Source organism: Lates calcarifer, linkage group LG7_2 (genome assembly GCF_001640805.2).
Source record: "Lates calcarifer isolate ASB-BC8 linkage group LG7_2, TLL_Latcal_v3, whole genome shotgun sequence".
NCBI classification, from domain to species: domain Eukaryota; kingdom Metazoa; phylum Chordata; class Actinopteri; family Centropomidae; genus Lates; species Lates calcarifer.
The window spans coordinates 1,721,487-1,738,994 of record NC_066854.1 but is presented as its reverse complement, the minus strand read 5'-3'; the positions used below and the strand labels follow the sequence as shown (position 1 = coordinate 1,738,994).

The 17,508-nt window shown below is 43.8% G+C and overlaps 1 protein-coding gene across 4 annotated transcripts in view; it reads left to right on the top strand.

Annotated features, from left to right (window-relative positions):
• Positions 1-17,508, top strand: part of LOC108873107 (SLAIN motif-containing protein 1) — a 148,277-nt gene that overhangs the window by 86,656 nt on the left and 44,113 nt on the right. For all 4 annotated transcript variants that reach the window (XR_007809122.1, XM_051066088.1, XM_051066089.1 and 1 more), the window contains 2 exons: positions 751-1,013; positions 10,103-10,194. The gene's annotated coding sequence lies outside the window, so the exon portion shown is untranslated. The remainder of the gene's footprint in view (positions 1-750; positions 1,014-10,102; positions 10,195-17,508) is intronic.

Genomic DNA, 17,508 nt, shown 5'->3' with positions numbered 1-17,508 from the left:
TTTTTACACATTACAAAGTAATAATCTGTACAGTTAGCTATCATTTAACCTCCACCTTTGTGGTGAGGTGTATATGCATCTATTTCCCTGAAGAGCACCTGTCAATCAGAGTACTGTGTGATGTTTTCCTGTTGTTTTATTTACACCCTTTGCGTGTTAATGAACTAATACGAATCTGAAAACTGAGTCAAGAGCCAGAGATTTGGCTACAAGGACACACAATTAATATGAAAGCTGCCAAAAAACTGTCTCCTCCGTCTCTCTCCCTGACTCTAGCTGCCTCTCTACATCCACCAGTCACATACCTGCTTCAAGCCTCAACATACAGCTCTGATTCTCACCCTGTCTTCTCGACATTACATTTATTTAGCACTCAGTTGTTTTCCAGTTACATTATGCTGACAAACATAATGTCCTGCTGGATTATGCACAGGTCCGACATGTTTTGGAGGTGGTCGTGGTGCACCAGGTTTCCAGATTCATGTTGCGTGATGAGAGGGAGAAATAGTGTGTCTGTGTGAAACTTTGTGCTGCTCTGAATGTTTAATTACTGTCTCCACGCGGACATTACAGTGTTTTTTATGCATCTATGACTGAAACATCTTAACATGCTGTCAGACATTTACAATGTTTTGTCTTTGCCTTGTCATTTAGCTGTTGTCTTGTTGGAAAAAGTGTGAATTATGTCATTTTCATTCACTTCTGTGTGTCTCTGTGTGTGTTTTTGTGTCCGTGCTTGTGTGTGTACAGAACGTCCATACTGTTGTAGGCGTGCGCAGCATGAGCACGTGTGCATGTTGTCTCCGTCCTCGTCTGCGACTGTCAGTGTGTCCGCATGTGACTGCCTCTGCTGAGTCCCGGCGGGGGGTCCGCGGGTGGCCCCGCCCACCCAGGGACGGTTCCAGCCAATCAGGTGCTAATGTGCGGGAACAGGAGAGGGCTGCGATGACAGATGGCGGGCTGACCTGGAAAACCTGCCCCCTTTTCAGGGTTCAGCAGGCGGCAGATGACAGGTATTATTTCATAACCCAAAGCCTGAAGAGGGGTTGGTGGTGGCACAGACACACACACACACCCACACACACACAGTTTTGCCACCAGTTTGAATCATTAACTAGTTGCTGAGTTGTTGTTGTCTTGTTTTTGTATTACATTTTAGCCTTATACATCGAAACACAGACTCTGAAAAAGTCTCCGATTATGTGACTTGAAGCCCTGAGAAAATCAGAGTTGTTATACATTGGTTTTTTAAAAACATATACCTGCTTTATACATAGTTTAACTTTATTTTCATTAATTATTCACATTCTGTTTGTCATATTTTATGTATGGTCTTAATTCCCAAATTTAATTACAGGCACCAAAAATCTTTTAAAAGGCTTTTATTTTGGTTTAATTAGGATGCAGATTCCCTGAATACAAGCACAGCAAACACACACACACACAGTGAACACAGATTACACACTCTACCAGCTCACACAGTACACATAATTTCACACTTAGCCATCGACACACACACACACACATTTATCTGAGGCTCCAACCAGCCATGTAACTGTGATGTCAGGGCAAATCTGTCTGGCAGAAAGTGCTTTTTGATGAAGTCATTCATAAATTTTAATACAACATGTCAGCTAACATGATGTATAGATAGGCTGCTCATTCATATTTCAGTCTGCCGTTGAGAAAACAGCAGGGTTGTACCTTGCTCTACCTTAAAGTGCTGTGTGGTTACGGCTGTCAGAGTCTGAGCCGGAGTGCAGACTCTGGTATACCTTTGATTTTTACGTACAGGGATTTTATCACAAGTCTGCTAACAGCCATGTCTGACTGCATTTAGGGAAAAACATAGACTTCACTGACATATAGCCTCCAATAAATTAAAAAAGAGTTAGTAATATATGCTCATAGTCAAGGGTTCCTAGTTGAATTTAACTTGCTCATGTGGGATGCTGATGTTCAGGGACTAGGCTGGAGTTTTCTATATTTTTCTTACTGTGCTAGTTCATCTCTCAGCTACTTCTCTACCCTGTCTGTGGGGCTTTGCACAAGCGCATTCATTCCTGCTGAAGACATAAATCTTGGTTCAACATAAAGCTCAACATCCTCTAAAACAGCTGGGCACTGTAGCTTTTAGCAGACGTTACTCAAACAGGAGGAAATAGTGCATCTGTTGGGAACTATTTTCAATGGTGGATTAATACATTTTAGGTGCTTTAGTAAGTATTCTAGCAGTCAAAATAGTGGCCATGGTCAGGATAACGAGGGAACATGACACCCAGTGCAACAGTGTGCCTCCCTAATGTGTTTTATTAGCTTTTAGAAAACAAAATGGAGAAGATGTAGATCTCAAACATTGAGTGTTAAAAATGTTTAGGGTCAAAAGGAGAAATGGGAGCCAGACAAAAAATATTCACCAATGCGATCCTGCTCTGAACAGCTGAGCATCATATCGAATTCCCCTTCACATAACTCAGACTTACGCTCGCTTTGCTGAGTCGAAGGTGGCCGATATCTGATTTTCCCAACCTAAGTCTCTCGCCCTGTATGAAAATGAGACACATTACCGGTCCATTAATTGATCCAGGCTCTGCTTTGAAATGTGGACCTCCCTGAGAATCAGGAATTAGGGCCGACTCCGGGGCCAATTAGGTGAGTCTTCGCCGTGTCTCCGCGGGCTCCTCAGACGCATCTCAATCAGTCCAGACCGTCCGCAGGTGAAATGCCAGACGGAGTCGCCGGTCGTCGTCGTGAATGCTAAAGGCAGGTTGGGCAGTAATGGTATTCATGTCCAAATCATGCCATGCATACAGCGCAGGGGGCAGAGGCTAATAGTCTCTCGTTTGCTGGTTTTACCTTTCATGATCCTGAGGCTGCTGCTAAACATCATTGACTGATCAGAAACAGGTTCTTCACTCAGTATGTGATACCAGCGTTTACCTTCCTCTTTGATCTCTGCCAATAATAGAAGCAGCTCATCTATGAGGAGCAGAGAAGCTGAGATTATAATAATTATCCCTCTGGGAGGATCCTCTCTCTCCATCATTTTAAGGTGTAATACACAATAACTGACAAACTAAAGCTTTGATAAGAGTTAGGTGAGATTCTATTGATTCTTGTGGAGGAATTCCTCATTCTTGTATCTTGCACAGGGAGGTCAGAGGTCAAAGGAAGTAATTCACTGTCTTGCTCAATTCTCTGTCAAAACAGGTGTTAAGATTTTATGTATTTGAGATCACGCGAGTGTTTCCAAAAGACCAGTTTTCAGTTTGGTTTCAGGACTTTGTAAGAATAATGATGTGATATCTTTTATGTTTTGTCTGTATGTAGCTGTATCCAGCACTTTAGCCCAAGACACATTTCCTTCAGGACAGTAAAGTTTATCTTATTTTATCTTATCTCACTGTACATTTTGGTGCAGTTATATTGCAGCTTCTTCCAATAAAAATCAGAGTAAGTTCACCATCTTTCTGACAACAAAATAAAAGAATACTAAAATATTTGTGAAATAAATATATTAAAATTCTCATTTTAAAACATTCTCTAATATTGTTCTAACAGTCAAGTTCTAATTCATTTAAACATGTTTTAAATCAAACTGTGAACAGTGTTGACTTATTAAAGTCAAATCATCAGTGAGCCAACATAAATGTGGTGCTAATGGGCGCTATAACAAAAATAGAGAAGTAAATAAAATCATGAAAATCTAACTGAAGTGACTGATAAAAATTTAAAAATAGTAAAAATCTCTGTATGCAACCTACTTCTCCGTGGAACAAAAATATTTGTGAAATATCTGTTTTGATAGAAAATGGTTTCATTAGTAATTATGACACCCTGTCTGTCATATTTCAGCCGTATAATCCCTGGGAGCTGCCTGGCTGACCATGTGCTGTGTTCAGATGTGTCCTGCCACTCTAAACCCTGTTGTAATCCCGCGTTCAGCCAGCGTGAGCCTTAATTGAAATAATCCCTGCCGATGAGCGGGGCGGTGCTGCACAGACCCGCAGCCCGAGCCAGTTTCATGATGGGTCCAGTTTAACCCACTGTGTGACTCTGACCTTTCCCTCGCTGCTCGCTGGGACCATCTGAACCCGTCCCAGTAAGGACATCTGGTCCGATACTGGGGAGGTCGTTTGATCCGCCTGGCTGGTCCCAGAGGCCTTTCAGACCCTCTTAGACTTACAGTACAACGCTGAGTGCTGCTGGAGGGGCACATGACAACAGCACAGTTTACTCTCAGTGAAAGAGAGACAGACATTTGTCTGACTTTTGAGCTTTAGCCAGTATCGTTATGATTAAATAACTGTGCTTCCCTGCATCTTTAAGATTTGGCTTTTTTTACACTGATCTGCGTGTGGATAAATAAATCAATCCACCTCAGTAGGCCCCAGATAAATATTTTCACTCGTGATACTTGTTAAGATGTATACTGTATTTTTGTCCAGCATATGCACCAAATGTGCCTGTAAAGTGCATCCATCCAGGGAGGGAATACAGTTGAAACACTCCCCAAGAATATTACATTTAATAAATAGAATCTATAATTGGGATAAATGAAACTTTGAGATAAGAAGCCACAAACCTGAACTCTGTCCTCAGCCTCAAAAACCCTCCACCGACTCTGAGTCTTAAGCTAATAAACTGTGACACAACACGAGAGTAAAACAAGTAAAACCTACACATTGTCTGTTTTTAAGATTTTAAACATACCCACTGTGTTTAAACAGCACTGTTTATAATGCATCACCTCTGAATTATTTTCCACCGTGTGTTCTTCTCTAATGAATGTGTTTCTCTCTCTGTATTTAGTTATTCTGCGTCTGAATGGCTCCGTCTCTGCCTCTTTTTCCTGCCACTGTATCTAAAACAGTGCATTAACATCTGCAGCCCATTTAGTGCTGCTGACACCAGGCTAATAACAGTGTGTGTGTGTTTGTGTGTATGAGAGTGTGTGTGTGTTAGCGCGTAGCTTAAGCACCAGCCAACAAGCACAGCTGAAAGGTGTCACCAAGGCTCCTACGCCTCCTCTAACAGTTACTGATTCAGGGGGCGCTTGTGTTTTTTTCCCCTTCTCCTTCTTCTTCTTTTTTTGGTTTTTTGTGTGGCCTCAAGCTGCCGGCTTTAAAGGAACATTCAACACAAATGCTTTATGTGTTCAACATCCAGTTTCCAGTCTGGTTCAGTGGCTGCGGTGGCTGAGTTATTAGGAGTAATCAAACGTCAGCAACACCTGAGGGACTAGTTTTTCATATCTGTAGGTGAAACAGGGAGTGATAGGGCTGACTGGTGTGTGCAGATGGAGAGGAGGGACGGGTGTTAAAAACTAAAATAAAACACATGTAAAGCAGTGTCCACACCCCTCATTTATTCTTCCACTCTCTCTTTCTCTGCATTGTTATTTGTCCATTTGAAATTATTGATCTTTTACAAATATTTTTCAAGGTATCTTAATTACTCGCAAAAGAAGCGGCGCCTTGGCCGGCGGACAACACAAATAAGTTAATTTGCATTTCTGTGTTGTGAGTGTTTTGGCAGGCGTCGCGCCGGTCCAGATTGTAACCCCTATTTCTGCCTCCAAAAACCTGCCTTGGAGGAGCGTCCACGGAGGGATTAGGGATTTAGTGGGGAAGGTAAGTGTGACTACAAGCTTTGGCTCGCCATCTGCTCCCCAGCAGAGTTGAGGCCAACCTGTGCAGCCTGCAGCAAAGACCTGGGCACTGTGCTAACTCTGGCTCGAGCCAACCTGGCGCCCGCGGCCCCAATCACCAACAGTCTGCTGATTAGTTGTAAGAAGCACTCCATATGTAGCAAAGTTTTTTTTCCTCCTCTCTTTCTGTCTGTCTCCTTCCCTTCCTTCCTCTCCTCCTTATATATTCTCACAGCGCATTAAATAAATATGGATGTATGGAACCTTTTTTTTTTAAGCAAATGGCGAATCGCCTTCGGTTGTCTGGCAGGGTGGAAACGAGCCTGTTCTTCTTCTCTCTTTCTCCCTCTCACCTCTGACAGAATACCAAGCCAGGGAAGGAAAAGAAGATGAGGAAGAAGAAATCCTGGCTGTCCTCCTCTCTTCTTCTCCTTCCCTCGCTTGCTCTCTTTTGCCTGGCAGCGCCAGGAGACAGATGACAAGGGTTTGTGGCCGTCTGATCACCCCTGGGTGGGTATTTTCTAATTTATTTAACGGCAGCTTATTAAAGAAAAAACAAGATGAAGAAGAAGGAGAGGAGGAGGAGGAGGAAGAATAAAGAACACAGGAGGAAGGCAGGTCTCTCGCCCCAGCGGCCAGGGGAGTCAAACCAGCCAAGGAAGAACCAACGAAGAAGAAGAAGAAGAAGAAGAGGATGCACTGAGTCCCCTGGTAGAGATACCCGAGAAGATCAAACAACACTGGAGGAGGAGGAGAGAAAGAAAAGGAGGGAAAAAACGCAAGAAACATAATGCTCATTATTAAATTGCAGCCATTCCTGTTGCCAGGAACCTATTTCTCAGTATTAATTATTCATATTTTATTTCAGTAATCCAATACTCAGGTGAGAGCGGCTGCTTGTGATAGAACATGTAATTTTGAAGCTTAATGGCATCAGGGCGGCCTGAGCAAGGGATTAGAAGCAGAGTATAAATCACTAATGGCTGCGTGAACGTACGGCGGCTTGAATCCGTCTTGCTTTGTGTTTACTTGTGTTTTATTGCACTATGTTGCTCCAAGGGAAACACTTTGTGATGACCTTTCTCCAGAACTTGAGAAACACAAGTGCAATAGAAGGAGGGAGGGAGAAAAATAAAAAATCACACTTTCCAGGCGGAATAAGGCGTGTAATTTCCTGATTTGTCTAAACAAAGAGTTCATCAGCATCTTTCTCTCCTTCTCTGGCTGACGACGAATACACAAACGCAGCGAGCAGAGGTGGCCTGACATATTTGCAAATACACACATGGCCTGATTCATACAAATTATGTTTTTCAAGCAGAATAGCACCATCACTTACTTGTGATCCGATTAGCTGGATTCTCATCCCTCCTCATTTTCTCCACTCTGCATGAAATTCATCTCATCCTCACCCCAACACCTCGATTTGTCTGCTCGCCGAAACACTTTGTGATAATAACAATTTATGGACTTGCAGGAATTTGGGGGAGATTATAAACATACAGCGTTTTTGTCAGCTAACTGTAAAGCCTGAGGCCGTGCCTTTTTTATTTTATGCTCCCACATAAATGTCTCTGTCATCCCCTTGCCCATCGCTCTTAGACAGGCTGACAGTGCAGGAGGCTTTCGCTGCTTCTCACCCATCCATATTATTTGCTGTGGACATGGGGAGAAAGGGGGAAAAACAGGAAGACATGTTTGTGTTTGTGCATACTGTGATGTTTGTTTTAATCCAAGTGATATAGGTGTGGTATCAATCTTCTCATCTAACTCTTTTTAAATAAGTTAGCGGTACTGAGAAATGATTTAACCCTACATCATCAACAACACCAAAGGTCAAAGGTCATCAGTGAGTGGGAGAAGGGAAGAAAAAAGGCTCTGAATGTATGTATGTAGTATTTCTGAGAGCTGATTCTCCTCAAAGGCGACGCTTTTAATCCTCATTTAACAAGGCAAGCTGGCTAAAAAACACCTCCGCCCACAGGGAGTAGTAACGTCTGTGGATGTAAACATAGTGTAAACGTGCCTTTGTGTCTACACTAAGCTTTAAAATGCTCATGTGATGAGGTGATTTTTGACATCCCACTTTCTTTTTTGAGGGGGAAAGGTGCTGGGCAGCATTTAGCCTCAAGAAAAAAGGCAATTAGGTCATAGAATATGCACACATCTTGCATGCTCTCTGGTCTCCCGCAATTTGGGCTAAAAAAAGTAAAGGTCAGCCACGTTAGTCAGATTGCGCTCGACAAATTCTAAAAAGGCTCGCTGGTCACGCCGAATGTATTCCCTGCAACATAATTAGCCCCCTCAATTCCCTGTCGTGCCAAGCTACCGGGTGTCTCAAAAGCCCCACCCCTTCCCCCAAAATGCCTTTCACCTCTGCTTGCTCTGCAGTGAGGCCCCCCCTTCCTCCTCTTCCCTTCCTCTCCCATCACACTGCTCTATCACACATTGTTGCTACCCTAAACTTGCTGCAGATGCAGTCGGCTGATGCATAAATTAGTCATCAACATTAGCATTAGCTGGCGCGTGGCACCCGGTGCCAACTGCTCTCCGAACGGCCATAAAAGGTCATGTTTTGATGACTGAATGCCACACAGGCACCTTGGCTCCCCGGAGGAGGGTTCCCCAGGTGCACGTGAAAGGTTAAAAATTACCTACCCGCCGCCGCCTGTCTCTGGCGAAGGAAATAATTAGGGGGTTTTTAGGGAGCGGCAGAATGCCTCGCTGTCAGATGACAGAGCGTTACCTAATGGTCGTATCTGGGGAAGAGTCAACCGGCCTGTCATTCTCTTGACAGGACAAATGAGCATAATGGTGGCAGGGAAATGGGCGCCTGTTCCCCCTTTTTTTCAGCCAGGGAGGTGGGGAGGAGGAGGAGGAGGAGGAGGGGGTAAAATGGCAGCGCCTGAGCAGAATAACACAAGGACGTTAACCTTTTACATAAATCTGTTAACACGTGTATGAGTGCTGTTTAAAAGCGAGGCTTGATGCTCTCCTCCTCTAAGGAGGTTGAGCCTGTTGGAGTTTTTCCCTGCTACTTTCTGCTTGAATTTGTTGTTTTCATGTTATTGCTGCACCAAACTACAGAGTTTTGTCATATAAACTTACATCTGTCCTGGAGCTTCCAGAGAAGAAAGCCCAAACAATAACAGAGAGAGTGCAAAGCATGAGCATGATGAAATACATGGTCACACTGCAGTATTTTCAGATCTGTCCCTCTACACACAGTAAACGCTTTTAATGTTAAATTAGAAACAGAGTCAAAGAAAACTATAGATTTTCCACTGTGAGATAATGCTCGGTTTCCTCCGTTTACTTTCTGCACCACATGTAATTTTCCTTAACAAGGTAGGAGTTATGTTTTCAAACTCATAAAAGACAAAGACAACTGATTATGGCTTATAGCATGAAGTAGGGAGGTAATCCTGAGGTGTGAACAGGGTAGATTTATCCTCACACTCCGAAGCAGAGGGTGGCAGTAGAGTGCATCAAACACTGCAGCTGGCTGCCATTTTCACATAAAAATGGGCAGAAGAAGAAGAGAGAGGATGAGTTAATCAAGGCAGCAGCTTAACTCAGGTGTTCTCAAAGACGTTTGACTGAAATGTGAATCTTTGTGTGGATATTTTGTACGATTGACTTTGTGGAATGAGTTCAGTGAACTCCTCCCTTTTTGGTGACCCACAGACATGATTGAGGTGAGGAACTCTTTTCCATTTGTGTTTCAAAGGTGGAGTAATGTTGAGGCAAACACCTACACACTGTTAACTCACCTGTATGCAAGCCTTGTTTCTGTTGGTGAGTCCTCTGGGCTAATTAGTGGTTGTTGCAGGTGGAGAAGTGAAATGAGAAAAGCATGAAAACAGAAACAAGCTTTTTTATTTCTGTGTAAAATATCGTAGTAAAAGATATTAAAAGGTAAAATATCTGTATTAGAAGGTTAAGTTAGGATTTCCCTGCTGTCTGTGTTTGGTCCTGGACGCATCAGCTCATTTTCATGCTCATAAAAACACAGTTATGCCTCAAAAAAAACATTTTTACACCAAGTGTCTGCTAAGACTTAAAACTGTTGCAACACTGGTTCAGCTCAGGTAATTAGAGTCATTTTTATTGTAAATAGCAGTGTGTTACCTGGCAGTAATATTTATTTCTAATGCAAAATAAACAAATTAAAGACTAACAGATCCTTAAGTGCAGTAGTTTAAAGTGATACATGAACCCTGTCAGAGTGAGGGGCTTCAGTCCCCCAGAGCAAGGCACTAACAGCGGGGGTCATGAGTGAGGTCAGGGGTTTCATTCCCTGTGCTGGTTCAGATCTAGAGCAAGGCATTGATATAACCAGACTTACTGTGCTCACACTGGGGCCATTTGTGCTAAAAATCCACTCTTTGTCCACAAACTGTGTATTGATACGATGATTAAACAGTCTGCTATCTTGTCCTGTTCTTACAGAACTGGTTGATGAGATCCACGGCTGCATGAAGAGGCTGCTCATCCAACCTGCCTGAGTCTCCCCTAGGTCCCACCACTCACATGTTGTTTCGGTAAGGTGACCGCTTCAGTCTTCAGCTTTTCTCTTCCTGGTCTTTAGGTGGAGTTGTTAATATACAGCATATGTTGTGTGAAGGGTTTAGAGCTCCGAAGATCAAAACTTGATGGGAATAGCTAGTCTGAGATATGTGCTCTGAGTGGCAGCCACGATGAAGTTAGTAGTTTCAAAGATGGCACACGATTTAGTATTAAAACATTACACTTTGCTTGGAATTCCTTGTACCTTTAACTAGTTTGCCAGTAAAATTGTTGATAAAGTGAGTAGCTGAGGTTGCACATTGAGATTCATTTACACCTGACCTAAAAATTGTATGAAAATCTGATCATTTCCAGATCAGAAAAGAACGATATCTGATCAAGTCCCAGTTTAAAATGGAGACCATATGCTCTTTTTATGGTCCAGACCACAACGCAGGTGGATCTTGGATTAGCCTCAGCCATGTTGGTCTTGTCTGCAGCCTGCTGTGTTCAGGCTCTAAACTGATCCCCTGTCAGCTCTTCACACCTCTGATCAGACTCAGAGGTTTCACCGAGCCTCTGAGGTGCAGTTTAACTATCTGCTGCCCCCCCCCCCCCCCCTCACACCGGCTTCATCTCTGTATTCTTCCTGTGCCACATCCTGCATGCTAACAGAGGGGTTATTAACATAACAAACTTAAATGCCCTATATAAATAATACGTTCGCAGAAATGCAAACCGGCTCAGCTGACACTGTTTAGGCAGCGCCTCCAACATCTGTTTATGAGCACTTTGCCTAATGATATCATCCGATATCATTAACTGTGGCAGTGCGCGCCGCAGCAGCAGGTGCAGCTGTTTATGCCCCTCCAACACCTCCCCAACACACACACACATACACACACACTCGAAGAGAAAAGACTTTCACAGTCTCCTCCAACACCAGCACCAACCCTTCCCTCCCTTCCACCCCATGAATCGCCAAACCGCTCATTAGGACAATTTTCCTCAACAAAAAAAGCAGCCCCTATGATTTCAATCTGTATATCACCTGTAATTGTAGTTTTTAGCGAGAGCCTGATTCCATACATTTAGCGGGAGTAAACTGTGACTGCGGGTGCGAGCACTGAAAGCACGCCTCTCGCTGCGGCGGCCAGCTGCAGAGGCTGTTTTTAGATGGCAGCCGCTTTCCGTGGGGAGGCTCTCACCGGCCTCGGCGTGTGTTTTCTGGGGGAGTTGGAGGCGGAGCTTGGCGGGCCCCTGCTTTGTTTCCTGACTTGGTTTGTTCTGTTTAGATGCTGGAAATTATAGAAAATTATTGAAATTATTATTTCTGGCAGCAACAATGAGGCTGCTTCCTCTTCCTGACCGGAAGGCCACGTTCAGGGTCTTCACAGGTTCTCTGGAGCCTGATTCGATCGTACGCTGCTGTAATTAGTCAGATGGTCCATTCAAATGTTGTGCGACACTGAGCTATCTGTTGCATTAGCACTGTACCCGAGGCGATTACAGTATTTATAGATCCAAAACAAACAATGCATATGGCAAAATGTTAACTGGCTCTCGCCTCGTTTTTATTTCAGGGGAAGGAACAAAATAAGAACCATCAGCTCTCAGTTGTCAGGTGGAAATGAAGAACTACAGCAATTATTACAAACCTGGAATACTTTACAGATTTGATTTGATGTGGCTGGAGCATCAGCATCACAGGAAAAGTGACGTGTGTTGATCCTATTGTTGACTCCAGCTTGCTGTTGATTGGTGGACTGGTGCCACGCTGCTGCCACTGTTGGTGTTTTGTCCGTGTTTGGGACTAATTGTCCTCTGATGAATGTGTTGGGCTCTGAATCATCGGGTCCAGTTTTGGATAAGCACAAAACTTTGGACTCGCTTTAGCTAAGTTTTCTTATTGTTTCCATACTGTGTGTCAATAAATGGAAACCAGTGTCCAGTTCCATAACAGTAGGAAAAGTGTGCATTCAGAAATTCACTGTGGATAAACTCTCTCTCCAAACTTAGCAGCCTCTTAAACATTTTATGAATGTGCACAGAATGGGTCACACTGGGGGGAAAATGAGCAATTACGACATTCAACAACAGGACATTTGAAATGTTAAATTAAGAAATGGAGTCAATAAAAAGGGGTGTAGGTTACAGGATGAAAAAAATCTTGACAGTAGTGCTTGTTTCTACTTAACTGCTCGACTTACTTTTTAAAGTGAGTCACTGCACTTATATTTGATGCTATAAGTCATTCAGAAAAGACCCAGTATGGTTCTTTAATACATCCCAAGCAAACAAAGATCAAAATGAGTATATCTCAGTCACTCTCTGATACTTTGAAACTGTAAATATCACAGTCTCTTCTCCTGCAAGTCTGAAACTCCTCACTCTGACAGTTCTACCCACAGACGAGCATGTTGGCACCCAGAGGACGAGTTTTATTTGCAGGCAAAGACCCCGACACTGAACCTGCTCTGAGCACTGAGGGCCAGCAGGGAATACACACCGACCACACACACACACACACATACACACACACAAAATGAAGTTGTTCACAAGCTCATATCTAAGCTTGTTAATTCTATAGTAGCCGTTTACATAAACACACAGGAAACACCAACACACATATGACAGATCACATATATCTGAATGTGAGAAAACACACATGTACACAACAAACACACACTCCTCCTCCTCCCAGCTGTTCTCTAAATGTTGATTACACAAGACACTGGGGGGGGTCTCCTCCCCACTCCTCCTCCTCGATCTGGTAGCCAGGCGATTACCCCATGAGGAGGCTGTGCAGGACCGGCTGACCCGGGGTGCTCGGTGACCCGGGGTTGGGGGTCCAGAGAGGGCCGTGGCCCCGGGGCCTCTTGGCTGGGTTCTTCCTCCCCTTCTCCCTTCCCCTCCCTCAGCTCTGTGAGCAGCACATCTCAGGACGGGAGACATGGGGAGAGACAGCAACGGCCCGGAGACAACTGGCCGTGGAGCAGAACACAGAGATAAAATATTCAAATCGTAAAACTCCTCCACTGTCGAGACGCTCGGGTAACTTTGTGTCAAGTGAAACAGAGAATTAAAGTGAGATGATTTTTATCCAACGTGATTTTCTTCAGAGGAAATTTGTACATATTCAGGCATTTAGCTGCGGCTTTTATCCAGCAGGAGAATAAGAATAAAGTGAGGCAACATGCGTGTATGAAAATACTTATCAGTCTAAATCACCACGTTTTGGCCTTTAAATCAACCTTTGTTACATTTAGATGAACGGAAGTGATCAGTAACGTCAGGAAATTTCAAAGCACAGTCAAATCTAATCCCAGTTTCAGTCAATAACCTGGGCTGTGTTTAGTGTTTCCTTTGGTCCAGATGACCCTAATGCAACATATATAAAGTGGTGAAAATATGATGGTCATAAACAATTATCTGCCATTGTTCTGGCACAAAGTGAGGCAGGTTTGCTCTTGACGGCATCATTAAGAACAAAAACACTGAACATGATGTGAGAGAAAAAGAACACATGCCAGCTAAAATAAGACCGATGCACCCGATCAAACCAAACTCTGACCTTGGCAGTTGACTCCCCAGTTTGAGTCTGGACTCTGAACATAAACTTGTGCAGTGAGCGTCGGCATAAGAGAGCTTAATTTTCACTTCACAAATTTCCTAATGGGGAACCTAAAGAAATCTCTGTGCTTTATCACCCTCAGGCATGAAGCAGTGGAGCTAACACTGAAGTTAATGATCGACCCTAGCGCTGTTGTCAGAGAGCAGAACAAAAAAAAAGGGAAAAAACAAGCCACTGGAGTGCAGAGGAACAGTTGGTGTCTAATCCTGCAGAGAATCTGCAACATTGTTTTTGGAGCTGATTTATGTATAAGTGCATTATTATGGTGAAGCTGAGCCTCTGCAGGACAAGTCTGAACATAGAAATCCACTGAAAACACACCAACATTTTCACTTTGGTCTGCATGTTAACATCTATTTAACATGATGTTTTAAAGCACATTACACTTCAGTCAGAGGAACTAACATTTATGCCTTTGCAGACTGTCATTGCATCAGATTAGATGATCACAGACAAGCAGAGATGACTGGGCCCCTGTGAAACATCAAAAACTGTGAGGTCTGGTGCGCCCCGGATCCGAATGGTTGGGGTGTGTACCACATGGGCTTAAGTGCCCTAAGTAGCTGGTCCCCAGATCGACTCCCGGTTCAGCTGGACCTTTATTGCGTGTCATTCCCCTGCTCTCTCTCCCTGTTTCCTGTCTCATCTCCACTGTCCTATCAAAATAAAGGTGAAAAACCACCAAAAAAAAAAAAAAAAAACTGTGAGACAACAATCGCTTGTCTTCCTATTTTGGCCTTGTGAGACATGACCTGCAGGATATAAAGCGGTCACAGATTTACGGCTGGTACCCACGGCCAGATCAAACTGTCAGGCCCCTGTTCTCCAGCCTCTGCAGGAGAGGGCTTTGGGTTTAAGTTCCAGTGCAGGAAGTGCTTGTGTTGATGTTGCACTGTAGTCCTTTAAATTTCCTGAAATCAGCTGACACTGACTGACTGACACAAACTGTGTGGATCTAGTAAAAAATGTTGACACTTGTTTTAAGGAGACAGAATCTACATATACATGTGTTCAGCATTCAGTCCCAGCTGTTTCTTAGCCTGAACTTCCTGATGGTTAATGTATGCTCGCTGTGCGTTTGTACCAACCTGTCGGAGGTGATTTCTGGCGGCCTTGTTTAATTAGCCGGATGTGTGTGTACTTTTATACATATTCATCGGCCGCAGATTTCTGCCTGATTGATGTTGTAATTGATCGAGAAGGTTTTATAATTCCTGCAAAGGCAGATCAGGAATTTCAATGACTTTGCAATTTGGGGAACAGAGCAGAGGGGGAGGGAGGATGGGAGGGCAAGGAGGGGGTGAGGAGATCTGAGGGTGCCGCTTCTACACCTGAGGAAACGTCGACACGCCTCGGTCGGTGTGATTTCTATCATTTTACAGAGGAAAAGAGCGGGAGACGGGAATGTCAGCTGCTTTGTTGTTCCTCTTTCACAAGTAAATTACACATTTAGGATTTATTAAGACAAGAAACAATTTTCAAATAGTGAATCTGTGGAAGCCTCCGTGGAGATGTGCTCATTACTCTGTAGCCCCAGGCCATGTTCACCGCCTCGAATGCATCCTTTTTTTTCCTTTTCCTCTTCCCCTCTGTCTGTATTTTTCAGCGCTGCGTTGCCATGCCTGATGCCGTAATGTCACAGCGGTTTGTTCAAAGCCGTGGCGATGATTTGGGCTCCCAGCAGGTGCCGCCCCGATGTCTGTTCAATTATTAAAGTGAGGGCCACATGGATGCATTACAGCCGCCGCACCCATTAGATAAAAAGACGCCGGCTTTTGACATGGCGCATATTTCCTCTCTGCCTCACAAAGACGCCGCTGCTGCAGCCCTTTCTTGTTGCTTCTTTTTGTTTTATTCATCACCGTTCTCATGATTTTTTTTTTTCTTTTTCTATGCATGGAAATATTAAAGAGCCATTTGCTCCCTTTCAGTGTTGTGGGCACAAGAGCTATCGTGATCTTTTTGATTCCCTCTCGTCAAACTGAGGTCATGTCTCCTCCTTGTAGCTCCCTCTCCTCTTTTTAACTTCCCAGCAGCCCCCCCGTCGCCCCAATCTAGCCATGAAAATGGTCGCAATGGTGATAAATAAATCATGTGGTGGACACAAAGTTAAACCTCGTCACAATCGCTTCCAGCAGCTGCTCTCCTTCTCTTTTCTTCTTCCTCCAGCACTCAGATGTCTATTCTTTGATGACACTGTAATGACCAATCAATGCTTGAACAAAGTCCATCACAATTGTTGGAATGGGGCATCTGCTTGAAACTAAAAGATGCCACCTATAAATTCTTTATGTTATTCTTCCTTCCTCAATCAAAAACATCCCTTAAACTTTTCTTTTGACTGAGTAGTGGCAGAAACTGAAATGCAGGGTCAGATCCACATGAGAAGATCTTTGTTTTTATGCAGAAGGATTTAAATCAACCGCGGCGTGTTTTTTTAGATGAAGGCTGACAAGAAGAGAAAGCTTGAGCGGCCTGTGTTGTGTGGGTGTGTTGTGATGACAGGGGTGGGGTTATGTGTGTTTGTTGCACATCCTAGAGGAGTCACAGTGTGGTCACAAGGTCACTGGTTCACAGACTAACAGACAGAGGTCTGGTAGTTGGGCCGAGGACCAGCTCCTGGTCACGCAACATTTGCTGCCAGGCCATGAGAAAAATGATAATAAGATAAATTTATAGGCTATATGGTGCCTCTGCACTAATTACCTTGCACTTGGCACAAGTCTGTCTGTGCTGTATTTTTCTCATTACTCCCTGTCACACAGCCAACAGCAATATAAATATTATTGAACTAATGTAGGTCAACAGAGTATGAGGGTAACCAGTCCATCATGTGGCATTTGGGATTTTTACATTGTTAAGTGAAGGATTTAAATACTTATTCCACACTTCATGCAGTTTTGTCGCTGGGATGAAACGAGTAATAAACCTACATGTGAATTCCAGAAAAAGAAATCCACTTGTCGAGCTCAGACTACCGAATCCTCGTATTAGCTTCAGCTGAACACAGTGGGCTTTTTGGTGGCTGAAACAGTTGGATTGTTAGCTTCAGGTTTTTGCTTACGGCTTTTCATGTGCAGAGCAAGTTATTTGGATTTCACTCTGTTGCATTTATGTGAAATCTCAAGCGACAAAGTTATGATATTTCACGACCGATATTTCACAACCAGAACACGATTTGAACGTAGTTTGGTTTGTTTTCAGTATTCAAACGCTTCTCTCTCATCTTTCTGAGGGTGGAAAAAAAAGTAGTGGAGTATCAGGCCACACATGCAACCCTCCACTCCCACACCAACACACCCCAACCTCTCCTCCTCTTCCTCCTCCTCCTCCTCCTCGTTTGATTCTTCGCTGTGTGTTCTGTACATGCCAACAAATCCTAATTGCACCCCACACTCTTTTCTTCCCACCGATGCTGCGCGCTTCGTGCCACCAAATTCCTTGTGTGCTAATTAGGCACGCAACCACGGTGGATACACTCCTGACAGGTGCTGCTGGCCTGCCGGGGTCACACACACACACACACAGACATAAACGCACACACACACACAGCGAAAGACAGAGAGAGAGAGAGAGAGAGAACGAGAGAGACGCTCGTGCTCACAGCATTAAAAATAAATGGAGAGAGGAGAATAACGAGAGAGGCAAGACGTGTTAATTTCTAGCTTCCATCTGTTATTACATAAGCACTGCCAACAACTACGCATCTCTGGAA